This window comes from Melospiza georgiana, chromosome Z (assembly GCF_028018845.1).
Source record: "Melospiza georgiana isolate bMelGeo1 chromosome Z, bMelGeo1.pri, whole genome shotgun sequence".
In the NCBI taxonomy this organism is placed as follows: Eukaryota; Metazoa; Chordata; class Aves; order Passeriformes; family Passerellidae; genus Melospiza; species Melospiza georgiana.
Genome location: NC_080465.1, coordinates 21,068,569 through 21,086,250, shown reverse-complemented (window position 1 = coordinate 21,086,250; position 17,682 = coordinate 21,068,569).

Sequence of the window (17,682 nt, the reverse complement as noted above, 5' to 3'; positions counted from 1 at the left end):
GCCCATTAGGTTTACAGAAGAGGATTTACAGTTATTGTGAAACTTCCCAGGAGATGCTGTTATGTATAGGCTTAAGTTCGTCTTAGTGTGGAAGCAGGGTACAGCCCTCAGAGGAACACTTTTATTCTTGAATTTTTGATGTAGAAACTTGACTGGAATATATCTGTAGCTTTCCTGGCTTTAGTTTTCTCTGTGCTTTTTTTCTTTGTTTAGGATCAGTGCAGGGAAACCAGCCATAATAGTTTTGAGTTGTGATTTGTGAGTAGTGTTGCTACTGTGTGAGAAATATACTAGTATCCTGACAGAAATAAAATTAGTTATATGGTGTTATGCAAACTTCATATCTTTGACTTCTTTTGCTTTACAAATTAATCCTATAAAACTTTGACATATGCTACCTCTCAGCAGAGGGGCTTCTCTAAAAGTTATAATTTTAATCACTTCAGTTTCTTCGTACACTCACCAGCAAGTCAATAGTTTACTGTTTCCTTGCAAATGTGCATCTACATTACACAAAGTGTCTAGCAGGAGACAAATTCAAACACTAAAAGCTTTTGAGAATGGATTTTTCTCAAGACATTAGATATTGATCATTGTACATTGTTAGATATGTATCAAGAGATGGTTATGAAAGTACGTTTTCTGTTACAGCAGAAGAAGAGAAGTACTTCAGTTTATGGAAAGCCAAGGTCATATTAAACTAGTACCTTTTGCATCTTTGCTAAATACACCTGCAGAGTAGACATACTTCTAGTGCTGATGCAAATGCATTGTGTTTACCAGGCTAGGAGAGACACCGTCACATTGGACAAAGGAAAATAATTCATTTTTTGGCAGCTCAGATACCAAGAAAACAGGAGGATAAAAGGTGAAGAACATTTCTCTTATGAGAGGTAGCGTAAGGACTGAGAAGTTGTAACAACAGAGTAATTTTCATGTTTTTGCTGTGTGTTTGCATCAGTATACACAGAGAGAGAGAGAGAGACTGGTGCCTTTATACTCCTTTCCCAAAGAAGTTTGCTTAGCTTTAATTAATCATTTTATGAGTGCCATGTCTCAGCCATGATTTACATGTCCAGGTTCACCCAAGCAATCCTGGCCCCTACAAGTCCTGCACGACTGTATCCAGAGCTGCAGCAAGGGTTGAGTCTTGGCTAGTCCACAAAGCAGAGGCAGCTGACACCACAGGCTTGGGGTAGTCCTCTCTATCCCAGGGACATCCAAGTTGTTATTATCAGTCTTGCAGAGAGAAGGCTTCTTGCAAGGATGAAGGGTCTCTTGGGCCAGTTAGAAGCAGAAGAACAGGGCAAAAACCTCATCAGCCTGTCCCTGTAGTACCTATCCTCTTTGGCTGGAAAAGTAGAACAACAGCTCACAGTTACTCTCTTTGATCCCATCTAGGTGCTCTGCATGATCGAATGTGCTTCTCTGGAAACAATCCTCATGTGCTTCTCTGGAAACACCTTATCCAGAAAGATTACTTCTTTCTCAGCTGGAGAAATGAGCAGGTCCAGGGGAGATGCTATACAGTGTGTTTTTGAAGTGGAGATGCTGGCTAGAAAAGCTGCCCCAGCTTCATGGTGGTGATTAAACTGAGTCCTATCTGCCCTACAGGCAGCAAATAATGCCTCATTTCCTACTACCTGTTTTATTTTGAACAGCTTCTGGGAAAACTGGGTTGCTATATATAATGTGGAGTGCAGTGGTTTACATTTTAGATTTCATTTTGCTCCTTAATAACAATGTGCAATAGATTTACCAAACATAGCAGTCTCCAGATTAATTTGTATTTGTTCAGCCTGATGTAGAAAATCTTAAATGCATCTAAGTGATAACCATTTGCCATAGCTCAGGCTGTAGCTTTCTGGACCACTTTAGTATAAGGCACAGATGTAGCAGACAAATCTAGCAGTTTCTGGGGAGAAACATCAGTTGTACATTGGGAACAATTAACAATAAGAATGAAAAAAATCCCCCTAAAATAAAGATTTTGTTCAGAGATCAAATACATATTAAAGTAGGTATCCACCACTTGCCAGAGAAAGGTCAGGGACTGATTATGTTTTAAGCTTGAGAAAATCCATTCAGTAAAGATGACACAATTTTAAAAATACACTTCATTCTCATGCTCATGCACAAGTCAATTTGCAGATATAGGTTTTGAACACACCACTGAAAATGGTGTTTTCACAGCTCATCACAATTACAGCCTGTTAATTGACTGCAGCACCAAGGGACGAGGATTAAGAAAGGGTTTGGGATGAGGAAAAGCAGACACACCAGGGAAGATGACAGGATAGTTTCTGGAATCGGAGAAGAAATTTCCATACTCTAGCCCTTTCTCTATTACTTAAGTAAACAGGCCTGGATTCTAACCAAGGTAAGATTTCTGTCAGCCTCTTTCAGTGCTTTTCTCAGTACTGCAGTTAACCCCAGATAGCAACTAAGTGTACTTCTCTTCCCTGTGATGGGATGTGGAAGAGAATTGGAAAGTGGCAAAAACAGCATAGGTTGAGATAAGAATAGTTCAATAAATAAAATAAGGTAACTATATAATAACAACAACAACAACAATACAGAAAAAAGAGATATAACAAAAAGATATAGAGGAATAAAACTCAATTTTAAATAAGTGATATGCAATAAAATTGCTCACCACCCAGTTAGGACTGCTCAGTCCATCCATGAGCAGTAATGGATGCCCTCTGGGCAATTTCCTTCATATAGTGAGCATAAAGTTCTGGGATACGGAATATCCCTTTGGTCAGTCCAGGTCGTCTGTCCTGGCCATGGTCCCTCTCAGCTTCCTGGGCATCTGCTCACTGGCTGAGCACATGAAACTGGAGAAGTCTTTGACACTGAGTAAGCACTTCTTAACAACAGCTAAAACATCAGTGTCTTATCAACATTATTCTCATAGTAAATGCAAACCACAGAACTGCACCAACTACTAGAAAAAAAATTAATTATCCTACTTGGAATCAAGGCACTCAGGAAGCAAGAAACATGGCAACCAATGCATCAGATCTTGTCTGAAAACTGGCAGTAACTGCACAGACAAGGGCCACTGAGTTGGTTTGTGTCTGTTCAAGAATTTGACTCATTACGCCTGTGCTAATCATAGCAGGAACCTCTTCCCTGTGATCTCCTTTCTTCACCGGAGTTTGTAATTAAACTATCCTCCAGAATTCTGGAACTTTTCAGCAGCATTCCAGGCAGTTCACCAGTTACAGAAAACTGCTTATGCAAAGCTATTGATTTTAACTAGATGAGCAAAGCCAAAAATCCCCCATCATCCCCAGTCCCCCTTGACAGATGCCTTAGACCAAGATCCACCAACCTTTTCTGGGCTGTGCATGAGTTTTGCAAGTTCATCGGATCTTGGAGCCTTAAAGGCGCTGGTCCCTGATGCAGGACTAGCCTGGCTCAGAAATCTCTAATGCATTTTTGCTATAGTATATATATGTGTGTATATATATTTTTAAATTTTTAATATTTTTATATTTTTATGTAGTCACACATACATATGAGTGGCTAGGAGAAAATACCCAAAAGTAGAAGAGTAGAGAGGGAGCAAGTCTGTGTTAAATTGAATTACAAGCTTGTCAATCTCTTGTCCAGATCACTGCCCTTAGGACTTGCCAGAACCATTCATCCTATGCTCTTCTGCTGGGCCGAAGGGACCTCTATGTAGTAGTAGGTTATTCCTTGGATTTGATTCCTCTTCAAAGTTCTTCATTCTCTCTTTCCAACTTGCCTCATGTGGAATGGCAGACCTTGGCCTATTGATGTGCCTGAGCAATTCCACAGGGAGAGGCATTGCGCTGCACTCAAGGGAGGTTTTGCACCTTCAGCCATCACTCTGACTAGCTCCCAGTGGGGCCAGCTCCACACACGTGAGAACAGCAGCATCAGAAGAGCTGGAAGGAGTCATTGTTAAAGAAAGGAGAAAGGAAAAAAAAAACAGATCAAACCTCACTTGGCACCCTGTATCATAGCAGCTGGCTGTCCTCTGTCTCCACTCTCCCAGCTTCTGGATGAGTTACATATGGATCTTTGAGCAATGCACAGGGTTCATAAAACAGTAATGCTCCTTCATGAATATTTCAGTGCTTTCATCAGATTACAGATACAATGTTTTTTGTTCCCTAGAGTTTCATCATTATGCCTTTTTTTCTGTGATTGTAGATAGTTATGTATTGAAGCTCTGTTTTCCTTCATGATTCTGGGCAATATATTTCTACAAAAATTAGGGATATGGTTGTCTCTGTTTCCTAATTTCTGGATGAAATAGTATCTTTCTTTAATTGGTCAGTTACTAGATTTTTTTTTTTTTTACAAAATCAGATATTATTAACAATTTCTGCACCAGAAAATGTTTTCCAAAGCTGAGACACCCTCTTACTTCTACTTTTGGCAGGCATTGCCTAGGAAGAGAAATTGGTTCTTGTGATTTTTGGAAAAAGAGTTTTCACTGGGGGAAGAAAGATCTGGCCTTTGCGTCTCCTGTGCTGTCCATTCAGAATAATTTTCAGTAGCAGAGAGGCCAGTGCCATCTCTGTCTTTATTGATGATTTACATGTTTTGTTCATGGCTGAGCTCTGTATCTGCCACTTTTCATGCTGCCTCTACTGACAGTATTATTATACATACTTTTCAATACTTTGCCCAGACATTATCACTTCTAGCAGTGCATGGCTTCCAAGACCTGGCAGACATCTATTGCCTTTTTGCAAGCACAAATCCATTTTCCTTAATAACCTCTCTCCCAGCCCCTTGTCAGTCACATGGAAAACAATTTTGTCTCTAAGCGTATCATTTTTGGTAATCTCAGACTGTTGCTGCTGCTCATTGTATCTCGGTTTGGCTGTATATGTGTCAATTCCGTTTGTTACACCATGATGAGGCAAAAATTGCTGCTGCTCAAAAACAATGTTCAATTTAGGGTTACAGTGTTTCCTAAATATTTTTAAAATGTCCAGAAAAATAGATTTGTCTTCTAGTTGCAGTGCTGATACTATGTGTTGATAGAGTTCAAAAACTTCCTCATCCACTGTGTGGAGAGAAACCCATGCACCGTGTTGCTTGAAAACTTTCTCCTATTTCACTTTTAGGCTTTAATTACCTAGGTAAAAGCATTTACGCCCTTTCTCCAGTTGTCTCCCATAACCCAGGAAATCTAGTGGCTGCCTGAATAAGTCTGGGATGCACTGCTTTGGCTTTGGGCGACTCAACCAGCTGTGCACTTTTCTCTCCCTCTGTTCTCTTTTTAGACCAAATGCTGGAATCCCACGGTACATAATATGAACATTTGTCACAATGATCATAATCCACTAGGTAAATGAGGGTGTGTCACTGCACTAAGTTTCTTCTAATATTTCATAAGTTTGTGAGTGAAGTGTAATATCCTTCTTTTGCCTCTGGTCATAATCTCCCTCTCTTTATGCATATCTACCCCATAAACTGTTGTGAGCAGGATGGGAACATATCATGGGTGGATCAGTCTCAGGCCTGCTTGAGCAGGTCTGCTGGAGGGCAGCATGCCATCCCACTGCACCAGATTGCAGAGTGACACTGACCATTCCCTTTGCAGGACGCAGGGTGGAAAGCAGAGTTGTCATGACCTCACCTGGTTCCTGGTTGTACTGGAAATAAGCGGCAGCAGGAGAGTGCTGCACCTTCACTGATCCTTGGGGCAATCCTGCCAGTGTGGAAAATGGGTGGAAAAAACAAATCTCCAATTTTTGCTTGGGGTAGAAACAAAAGCTGAAGAAGCAGTTGCAAACTAAAGATGTGCAAGTGCCTTTGGGCAGACAGGGAAGGAATGTGAGCATCTACTTTAGCAAGTGAAAGGAGTGTCAGTTTTCAGCTGTGCACACACTTTTGCTGATGGCAAACCACAGATGCTGTCCTGCCTGCCTCTGTAACATCAGTGGCCTCAGCTGATGACCCAAGAAAAAACAACAAGGACTTTTAACTGCAGCAGAATCATTTTTCCATACCAGATCTGACTATATTTTAAATAAATTTAGTTGAATCCACTGCATCGTGAACAATGACAGTTGTGGGAATGAGAGGCACATGTGGTCTGTTTTGGGAAGAGTTCCTGTGTAAGGACTGGTCCTGCTTGCCCTCTGCATTTGCCTTCATGCCCAGCCATCTGTGAGAGCTCTAGCTGAGGCCAGCAGCAGTGTTAACTGCATGGTGCAATTCCCTCTGGGTGACTGGGCTGGCACCATAGAGGCTGGTGCTGCTCCTCTGCATTCATGGTCTTCTTCCTTTGTGACTGCTGCAGCCAGCATGGCAGCCACAGCCTGAAACCTCAGCAGCAGCGTCCCTGTTCACCCACCACTGCTCTGCTCCTCGGACAACATCCCTGTGATGGGACCAGTTCCAGCAGCCACGTCCTTCTCACAGCCAGGTCCTTTGCATCCAGCATAACACAGGCAGAAGCATCAGCCATGCGTGAGTGAAAAGGGTGAAGAGGGTTATGTTTTGACTCTTGTGAGAAAGGCTAAGCAAGGTCAAGCTTTAGAAAAGATGTCAGACTGCTGCTGAGCTCCTGCCAGCTGTTGGCCTTACATGTGTGGAGTCTCAGATGTTAGGTATTTCTGTTAGGTGTACAGAGACAGACTCACCACAGCCATGACCAAGTGCTGTGGCAAAACTAATGAGCCTAGAGGAAGAGCTGTTCTAAGAGATCATGTTGGTATAGAACTCACACCCTGCCTCTTTCTTGATTTTGTGTAATCTCTGAATTTGTGTTAAATCTGTTAGTGGCTCTCCTCTCCTCCTTTTTTTTTTTTAATCTCCCTGTGTCTTCCTCTAGGGTATATGCAGCACAGGAGAGATGGTAGGAAGATACTTTCCAAGTGGTTTAGATCTCAAAGAAAGGTTTATCTGTTTTCTAATAATCTGATTTCTAATAATGACAAATAACAGTGACCTCAGTGATAATGGAAATGAAAATGAAGCTTATGGCCTGTAGGTACCAAATCTGCTCTTTATTTTTTTTTTCTCTCTGTTCTGTTACTCACATTCTGTTTCCTAGTTTCTTTACTATCCTGAATGTATTTTCTTTCAGTTTCGTATTCATCATAAACATTATGAAACCTTTACCTTCTTTCTGAACTGGTGGAGGAGAAAATACAGAGGGAGTAAACAACTTAACTAGGGCTATCCTTAAACAGAAGTATTTAAACAAGCACCTAGGGTGAAATAATTCATGTAACAGGATATGACAGGGACATGAGATTAACTGGAACTGTCTGCACGAGGACCAGATGATAGCTCTCTCTGAGTTCAGACCTCTTGGGAAGCCCAGAGGCAGGTAGCCTAGATTTGTGGTGGTGCTAATACAGCAGAAAGGCTTTGGGCTCAGAGCTGTCTTTTAATCAGACATCTCAGACATCAGTTATCTCTGTCAAGTACCTTGCAAGGCATTGTTTCTAGTTTTCTCTCTGCATGATAGATAAATACCCCATTCCCTTATTCCAAACCAGGAGTGATTGAGATCTCAGACTAACTCTGTCATCCTTGGAATTGCCTCTGCTGCCCTATTCCCCTCCACACACACTTTCCCTCCTGTTGAAGAAGTACATGGTGGGGGAGGGTAGTGTGAGGACATATTACATAACTGTGTTCTGCATTTGTGTTGCTAGTGGTTACCTTCTAAATTCTGGTATTACCATACCCATTTCAAGTCCCCTGACACCTGTAGGGCTGAAGTGGAATGAGGCATTATAGTATTATCACATTAGTCACAGAGCGCATTTGTAATGCACATAGATTAGTAATTAAAAAGGTAGCTTTAGCTGTCTGGATGGGTCAGGAGAACCTGATTTTCCAGGGTCCTCCCTGTAGAAAGAATGCCAGCTAAAGCCTTTATGGCATCACTAGAATTACACAAAGGGAGTCTTCTGTGTCAGAGCGCCTTTTCCTGAAAGAGCTAGCAAACACCAGCATTTTTCTCAAATGGAGTGAGTCAAATTGAGATTAACTCTGGCATCTCTCTAAGTGGTCCTTCAGAAGTGACTGGTGAGGATGGAGCAATGCACTTCAAAGGTAAGAGAGAAACAACAGTATACTTCATTGATATAAAGGAGTAAGCTGATGAAGTTTAATGGTGAAGTAGCAGTGGTTGAAATGATGGCATGCTATGCTTGATTATTGATTTCATAGGGACAGGGCCACACGAAGCATTCAGGAAGATCCTGCCATTGACTCATAAGATTCAGAAAGGACCCCATTGCTTCCTAAACTTCTCAGAAATGAGTGTAGCTGCTCCTGGGTTCATTTCTAGCTCTAGAATTGGTCAACAGTTTATGTGTAAAGATAATCTCTTTACTTAGCTAAAATGCCAAAGTTCAGCATGCTACTAATCGCTCATCAGAAATGTGTTAAGGAATCTCTTGGCCTCAAAGAGTAACCTGGAGAGGTGTGTCTGCTCAAGAAGACATCCTGTTGTGCAGCCTGCTGCCAGTGAGCTCTGGGCTGTCCACTTCTTACCGAGTAAGATGGGTATGGATAGAGAAACATCTTGGCAGCAACAGTTTCACCCGGTAGAAACTGTTTCACTGGAATGTTTCACTTCAGTTCCCTTGACATCACCTTTGCAATAAACATGTCTTCTGTTCTTTGCAGTGTTCAAGTTCAAGGAAGAGTCAATGCAGGGACCATGCAGAGACCCAAGCCATATATCATATTTTGAAGGCTAGTCACTGTTTTGACTGCCTGCAGTTGAATTCCTCTCTGAGTCCTGCCAGCAGACCACCCTACTGGCTTATTTTGGTTTGCACAGCAAGTGATCAAGGCATGATGCAGCTGAGTTCAGCAACAGTGTCTGCAGGACCTTGTCCTGTCAGAGGGTTTCCTGCTGTGATGTTCAGCAGGAATCCAGGTATTAGTGATCTGCCTCCTTTCCACTGTTTTATGGTGCTATGTCTGGCATTATCTGCTACTCACTAATGGTGTAGGACATATTCAAATTGTTCTAACTGGTCTGGTTTCTGTTCAACTCCCATCTTTTAGGTAAGTCTGTCACTTGGAAACAAGATACTTTCTTTTCATGTTGTGAATCACAAATTCTCTGTTCTTTCATCTCATTTATTCTAGCATTGCTTCTCATCCTATTCTAATAAAAAGTCACTAAAATACTTGAATTACGGCACTGCTTCTTTTCTCTGGGGCTTCATTTGCTCTGGATGTACAGAGGAAACTGTTGGGTTTCTAAGTGGCTGTACATATAGGCGTGGAAGAGATATGATACCTCTGATGTGGGTTTTTCAGGCTCTGCTTGACTCTCACAAGAGTTATGAGAAGACTTTAAGCACCACTCAAGGCTTTAAGCCTTATTCTGTAGGTTTACTCACTGGTCAGTGATGCTAGGAAGCTTTTTGCGTATAGGGCACATCCTATGATTCTGTATCCTTTGCACAATGCCACTATTCATGTGAAATTGAAGCAAAGCTGAGGAAGACCTTTGTAGCCCAGTTAATGTTTGCTGTAGTTAGCTGCAAGACCAAGAAAATTGTTGGGTGATCTTTCAGTGCTGTTTCTGGAGGGCTCAGGAGGAGGCCAGCATGTCTGCTATCCAAGATACACTTAATGAAGTTGCACTGAGTCTGCTGCTTCCAGTGAAATTTCAGGGTCTCTGAGCTGGGTGAAAGTCTAACTGGAGCTGCATAGATTGCACTCCCACTGAAGCTGAAGTTTTCAATGGATTCAGACTGTTAAACTACATTTAAACAGTGTAATTTGCACAAATTTTCCACCAAATCATTTCATTCAAATTGCTCACTAACTTGCCAAATTATCCTGCAATTTATTGCACTGATTTGTGACATATAGATGGTCTAAGGGAACAGAGATAAAAATTTACTCTAAGTCTAGAAAAGTCTTATAGTTTAGTCAAGTAATGATTATTAGTCTGTTAAATGATGCTAGCTCTTATATTTCAAATTATATACAGTTAGTTTTTCCAGTCCATATCTGATTTCTCCATTTATGGTGACTATATATTGAATACCTCTTGGCTGCTCTCTTTGCTACATCTGAAGCTGGCATTACTCAGATCATAAGGTTGCATTCATTTGCTGACCAGTAGCTGACTTTGGTGAGTTTTAGCAACCCTGTTACAGATCTGGTTATACTCATAATGTCGCATTTTCAAGTCCTCTGCTCTCTTACCATGCCTGTGCTCCTCTGTGCTATGTTTTTATTCTAGGTTGATAAGTAGTTAGTAAGCATAACTGCTTGCTATTGCTGTCTGTCTTGGTTCAGGCACTCATCTGCCATTTGTGTTCAGTATGCATTGGAACTGTGTTAAAAAACTCAGTCATTTTATTTTAAATAGATAAACCGTTCTCGTTGGTTTCACCTCCTTTTTTCTTTCTTTTTCCAATAACGCTCCTGAAATACACTTGTTTTTCCTTTGAAACTAAATGAGCTACTATATTATAAAGGCTCACACTTAGGATACCATACTTATGAGAGGGCCACATTTGCAGAAGTGCGCTGTTTTGTCCCTTTCATTTAAAAATTATACTTTTCTACTTTTACATACATACATACATATATATATATATATATATATATATCCTGGAATCTTGCAGGTTTTATAGGACTTGAAATTTTTATTCTGCTTCTTAATTCATTTGTGTTCAGCTGAAGTAGAAAGAGACAAAAGCATTGCAAGCTTGTTTTCTTGAAGATGGAAGTGAAAAGGAACAGAAGATATTCAGTATTTGAAAAGGTTGAGAGAAGAGCCTCCCTCACTTAGGACAAAACAGCCATTTCCTGGGAAAGAAAACAGTGCAGGAGTTGAAAGAGTACTAGCTGGGTACAGAATATGAATTGCTAAATGTCTGCACATCTGGGCAAACCCATGTTCGTGTTCAGAGCTGCAGCAGCAGGAAACAGCTGCAGCTTTGTGCAGGACTATTTTGGGACCTTGCTTCCTCAGATGGAGATGGCTGTTTGCCAAAGCATCTCAATCTAAGATTCTTCCTTAGACATTTGTGTGAATGGTGGGGAAATACAATTTTCCAGCAAATAGGTTTTAACTCATTTTTTTTCTGTAAAAAGTGCTACTCTCTGATCTTACAGCTTCCTTATGTTATAGAACCTCTGGTGAAAGCTTGTGAGGTGTTTTCCCAGCCTGGACGGTCCCTTGGGGAATATGGGTCATCTTGTCAGATAATGTCTTTTCTTTCATGGTAGCCATGGTAACAGTGGCACCTGAGCTCAGATTGACCAGAGGAGCTGCATGGTAGGCTGTGTCACCCAAATGTTTTCAGAATTCTCCCATTCATGGAAATTGTCTGCTTCAGGCTACATGAGGGTTTTGATTTGTTTTGTTTTGTTTTTCTTTGGTTTTGGAATTTTCTCCCACATTGTCTGTAGGGTGAGTGAGAATCTACTTCTGCTGTCATTAGTTGAAAAGGAAGCTAGCAATGGCTAGTGATTCGGTTTGAGGTCTGCATGCACATTAACATTGCAGTAAATTGATATACACCTAAGAAAAAAATTGGTGATGTTTTTAAAAAGCAAACTGTTCAAACAAATATAGGCTGGATACTCCCCTCAGTGGCACTTCATAAATAGTTTATTACTTTTGAAGTTTAAAAATACCGTATCTGGAGCTGCTAAATGTCCTTGATTTCTCTGCTTTTAAGTAAAAGTGCGTATGGTTGCACATCAGCCATCCACAAAGCTCTGATTAATGTGATGTCTAAGACAGTAAGCATCAAAGGGAAGTACTGTTTTTTAAATCACTCTTTCTTCCAACAGCAGAGTTCACCAGTGCCTTGAAGGCTGTGCTCTCCCTCTGGAAAACAAGAATTTCTCTTCTTTCACTTTTCAGTGATTCAGAAATATCAGATGTTCATACAATATGCTGCTATGTGAAATGCAGCAAAGGAAAATTCACAAGAGGTTGCTCAAGCCCTGGTTAGAATTGCAGTTGGAGTTGGTCAGTATACAGGCTGCTTTCGGCAGCTCAGGTGTGCTGACTGCTCAGGGTGGGTTCTCCACTAGACAATTCTAGTTCACCCTGGGGCAGAGAGCTTCCTTGCCATGATTGGAGTGGGACACTCTCTGGGAGCTGCACCAGGGCTGCATGCTTCAGGGAATACTAGTAGGATGGCTCAGTGCCTCAGATATTGTCACCTCCAGCTCTGCTGGCAGAACTGGAAGCGCATCTCTGGAAATGTTTGGAACAGCTGATGGAAACTTTGTAGTTTAGTTATGACAAGGTTTCCTCTTTGAAGGGACCCTGTCCTCAGCTTGGCTGTCATCTCAGACAAGGAAAGAAGATAATAGATTTGCATTTGAACATTGTCATGGTTGTTATTTGGGTTTATTGACAGTGCCTGCTGGCTTAGGACAGGGAAGTGGCCGCAGTGCCAGAGTAGCCTCTAAAACCACCATGAATATCCATAAGCCTGTGGCCTGTCTGTCCATAGGGAAAGATGGGCCTTGCAGAGGCTCACCTGGAGCTGGAAGGCTGCTCAGTGGGTAAGCTGCCTTCTTTTGCACTGCCCACTTGGGCTCCTCTGGTGGACTTCTTTCAACACCCAGGAGAGAGCTGGGTGGGGTTGTTGGCAGAAAAGAGGGGGACACGCATAGATCAGCCCAGCAGAGAGGAGGCAGCTTTTAGAACCAAGAAAACCACTTAAAAAGACAGTGAAATCGGAATTTGCAACTTCATCTTAAACTCCATAACACAGGATTCTTCTGGGGAGATCCTGGTTGTTCCTTTGATGCTGATGTGAGACCTGTGTTCTGAGAAAGATGGAGGAAGGCACTTGGGCCACATTATGGAGTGACACCTTGGCAAGGCGGCCTTTAGTACTTTTACCACTCACTCACAGCTGAGCTGCACAAAGAAGACGAACCAGGGCCTAGCATTTTGTGTGGCTCTTGCTGTTTTTAGGATTAATCTTCACACAAACTATTTGTTTATATCCAGATGAAACTTATTAGCAAGAATGAAAAACTGTTGTACTATGCAATAACCAGTAACATTTGCATTTTCTGTAAAAGCAAATTCATTCTCTGTAAAACCATTTCAAAGTTGACAGAAGGACTGATTGCTGCTGAGAAATTGATAATTTATCATTCTAACCTGTTATAAAGCAGGTGAATTTGCTGTTACCTTAACTCTCTCCCTGATGCATATGGATTATGATTTAGTATATAATAATGCTATCACTATTATTCAAATAATGCATTATGCTACCGTATATTTTGCAAATGTATTCCGGCAACTTGGTGTAGTTATCTCTTGATTTAGCTCTCTTCCATCCCCCAGTTACCTTTTGTCTATGCCCTGCTTACCATAATTATTTGTTTCTAGACTGTTTCTGAGAGCTGGCACTGCATCCAAGGAAGGGAGAAGGGGAGTTCTTGTTGATATTTTAGCCTTTTCTAGGGCTGAGAGGGTAAGTGTTCTGTTGGGGGCGTGGGGGTGGAGTGCACAGTTGTGAAGGTTAGGTGCTGATTACCACCACGAGCTGGGCTGTGTGTGCACAGCGAATGTTCTGCCCTGAAGGAAGAAGTAACAGGTGATGGAGCATAGGCTGCACATTTCTTTTCCTGCACCATCAGCTGCCTGCCATCCTCTCTCCCTCTCTTTAATCCAGAGGGCAGGGCTTCTAGACAGCAGCTTCTTCCCTAAGCCCATCACAGCAATGTCCAAAAGCCCTCTCATTCTTTGGTTTGGGTTTTTTATCCATACTATCCCTTTTTCTCCTCCCTCTGGATAGTTTTTAATACAGGGAAGGCCCACAGGCTACCAGGTAATGAAGAAAGTTCATTCCAGGTCCTGGCTGGTTAGTAATAGGAGAACGGGTATGGGCGGCTTTCACAAACAAACTCTGTAATGAGGTAGCCTGGAAGAACCAATCATGCTCTGGAAGAACGGGTGTGAGGGCTTTTACAAACATCAAACTGCACAAGTTTGTTACAGAATCCAACAGGGTCTAAACTTTGAGGCTTTAGGGAAGAGTACGTGTGCTTAATAGGCTTGTGAGTAGTAACTTTTCTGTCAAGATGGGCTTTAAGCTATTTTTGATAATCATAGGAAGTTTAATATGTGGGGGTACATGTAAAAGGGGGAATATGCGTTAGGCAGTCTGAGTACCTCAGCCATTTGAGAAAGGAGGAAGGGAAGCTGTGGTTGGGAATTTAGGATAGGAAGCAAGCTATATGTTCCAAAAGCCACAGGGTTATGCCCCATTGGACTCTCTTTTCATTTGAATAAAGTTGATTCTTGCAGGACTCTGTTTTCTTTGTGGACAGTGGCCTTTGGCAGTATGATTTTTCTGCACAACTGGGTACTCATACAGGAAAGCTTTCACCTTCCAAGGATGGCAGACAGCAAACAGAGTTCCTGATGTACCTCCCCCACTATTAGATGACCACTCCCTTCAGTGGTGGCTGGCACTGAATGACTGATTGGGTACCTGAGAGCGCCAACCAGCGAGCAATGGACCAAAAGGTCTGCGAAGAGCTCCACTGGGAGGGACCACTGAAAACCTCACCACAGACTGCAATGGGAGTTTTGGGGACTAAGCATGAAAGGGTGCCCAGGGGAGGCAGTGAAGGAAAGATGAGAAGGGATATCAACAATAGCGACTGCAATCATGGAGTACCTCCAGATAGTTCCTAGGGGGGAACACTGAGGCTCAGAGATAGTTTGTGCATTCCCTCAGAGGCAACTAAGGAAACAGTCATAGAATACTGTTATTTTATCTGGCCAGAATATGATCTGTCAAGTGGATTTAAATGGCCCCCTTCTGGGACAGATGATGTTAGTCTTTGTCAGAATTTTCATTACATTTAAATTATACTGGGAAATGATCACTTGAAAAGAAATATGGAAAAATATGGTTAAGGCAAGTACCAGCAGTCGTCCATGTAGTAAGAAAAAAGAAGTAGGAGGAAAAGGAAATGAAGAAAAGAGTGAGGATTGGGACATTTTCCAGTACCTTCTCCCACCTTGTCTTCAAAATCTACAAAGATTCAGGGCCAGATACAGATCCCTTGTATCTCCAACTTCCAGGACAGGGAAAACAAGAAAATACTGCTACTACAACCCCTCTCAGACACAGCAAGGCAAAAGGAAATGACACCACATCCTTCTCCAGAACTAGAGAGGGAGCCCAGTATAAGACACCAAGTGTCCCCAGGACGCTGGAAACAGATCCATTAAATGCTCCTATGTCAGGTTCCATTGGAGGAGGAGGGTGGCAGATTTGGGTTTTGAATTCTGCCAGTTACCACTCAGGATATAAGAGGGTTGAAAAAGGAATATTGCCCCTTATTTGCATGACTCCATAGGGGTGGGGAAAAAGATAGAGGAATATTTGAGAAATGCAGATTATACTTGGAAAGATTGAGATTTCCTTTCAGGCATTTTTTTCAGGATATAGGAAAAATGGATGATTTGCAGACAGCTCACCAGCTGCAGGAGGATGAACACCCAGAGGCCATGGGAAGGGCTGGACAAAATTTACCTACAGTGGTTGATGCAATTCCCCAGCAGATCCCCAGTGGGACCTGAATAATTAAGACTGGCCTACATTTGAGATTACAATGACTGTATAATTACAGTAATGAAAACAGTGGTTCCTAGAACTAACAATTCTATGTTCTTACTGCAAGAAAAAATCAAGAGTCCTTCTCATTGTCTAGAAAAGACTAGGGATGCCTTGAGGAAAGAAGGGTCTTAGATCCTGAGGGACCAGCCTTTGATATATTGCTGAAGGTAAAGTTTGTGACCAAGTCCTGGCCTGATATAAGAATACAGAAATTTGGGGAGTGGCAGGATAGGCCCCTCAGTCAGTTGGTTAGAAAGGCAGAGCAGGTGTATGTAAGTAGGGGTGAGGAAAAGGCAAGGGTGAAGGCAAGGATAATGGCACAGTTTTTACAACCCCTGAAGCGAAAAGTGCAGTGTCACATAGGACAAAAGGGAAGGGGGATTTAACCAGGAATTAACCAGGAATTTAACAGGAACATGTCTTCCCCAGTGGTAGAGGGTCAGCCAAGAGAGCATTGAGGAGTTAATGTCTATTTATAAGAGAAAGAGGACATTGGAAGAGGAAATGACCCCAGAGATAAGTGGGCCCTGTGAGGAGGGACTCCATTGGCTCATGGGAATGGTTTGTTAGGGACATCAGGGGCTTCCATTATACAAAGGACCCACCACACAGGAGCCTTTAATAACATACAAACTGGGTCTGGATCAAGAGGAAATACACTTCCTAGCAGACACAGGAGCCTCTTGGTCTACTTTGAGTCTCATGCCAAAGAGGGGGCAATCGTCAAAATGGTCTTTGGTTATTCAAGGGACAGATGGAAAAGATGAGCGAGTATGTCTCATTCTACCACTCCTAGGGGAAGTGGGAGATAAATATAAGATGCATGAATTTTAACTTGTTCCAAACTGTGATTGTAACCTATTGCAAAGAGAATTAATGGCTAAATTGGGAATGTAAATCAATGTTATAAAAGGCGATACAGAGGTTAATACTTCTGTAAGACTGTGTAACTTCTCTGATTAAACTTAAGCTAAAGTGGATCCAGAAGTATGGGCAGTCCCAGGGAAATATGGAAAATTGGATATGAACACTCTGCAGATTATTTTGAAACAACCTAGACAAGTGGTCTCTGAGAAGCAATGCCCTATTTCAAGAGATGGAAGGAAGGGATTACAGCCTGTTCTTGGGCTCTCAATAAAGACAGGTCTTTTGGAGACATGCATGTGCCCCTATAATTTTCCCATCCTGATGGTTAAAAAACAAATAGAATTTATAGAATGGTGCAGGACCTAAGAATAATAAGTGAGATTATTAAACCAAAGCATCCTATGGTCCCAAATCCTTATACTGTCTTGAACCAGTTTCCCTCCTGATATCATTACTATTTAGCATTTAAAGGATGCTTTCTGGGAATGCTGACTTACAGAGGATAGTAAACAGTATTTTACTTTGGAGTGGGAACTCCAAAGATAAAGAAGAGAAAATAGGAAAGTAGTAATTGACATGGGCAGAGCTTCAGCAGGGATATATGGTCCTATTTGGACTACCCTCACAAAAATATTAAAAGAATTTGCTCTGCTCCCATGGATTATGTTACTGCAACATGTGGATGTCTTGCTCCTATCAGGAGAACAAGAGGAAGTTGTAGAAGAAGCCACTGTGGAATCACCTAATTTTCTAGCTAAAAAGGAGCTTAGAGTACCTAAAAAGAAAGCACAAATGGTGGAGGAAAAGTTTAAATATTTGCAACATACTTTGAGTAAAGGCTTGCAATGTATTGACCTAGAGAGGGTCCAAGGAATTTTAGAAGTACCAAGACTAAAAAGGATCTGTGACAATTTTTAGGACTAATAGGGTGTCGCAGAACCTGGATTGAGGACTTTTCTCTCTTAGCCAGACCCCAGCATGACCTTTTAACAGAAGACAGCCCCAATGTTGTGATATGGACATCAGCAGGAAAGCAGAGCCTCAAAGCTTTAAAAAGCAGATTAACCAAGGCGCCAGCCCTAGCCCTTCCAGACAGGGAAAAAGAGTTTGAATTACATGTGGATGTAACGGGTTTAACAGGGCCATGGCAAAGGTATTCTAGTGCAAGGACATGGGGGTACCTGAGGACAGGTGGTTTATTTTTCCAAAATGT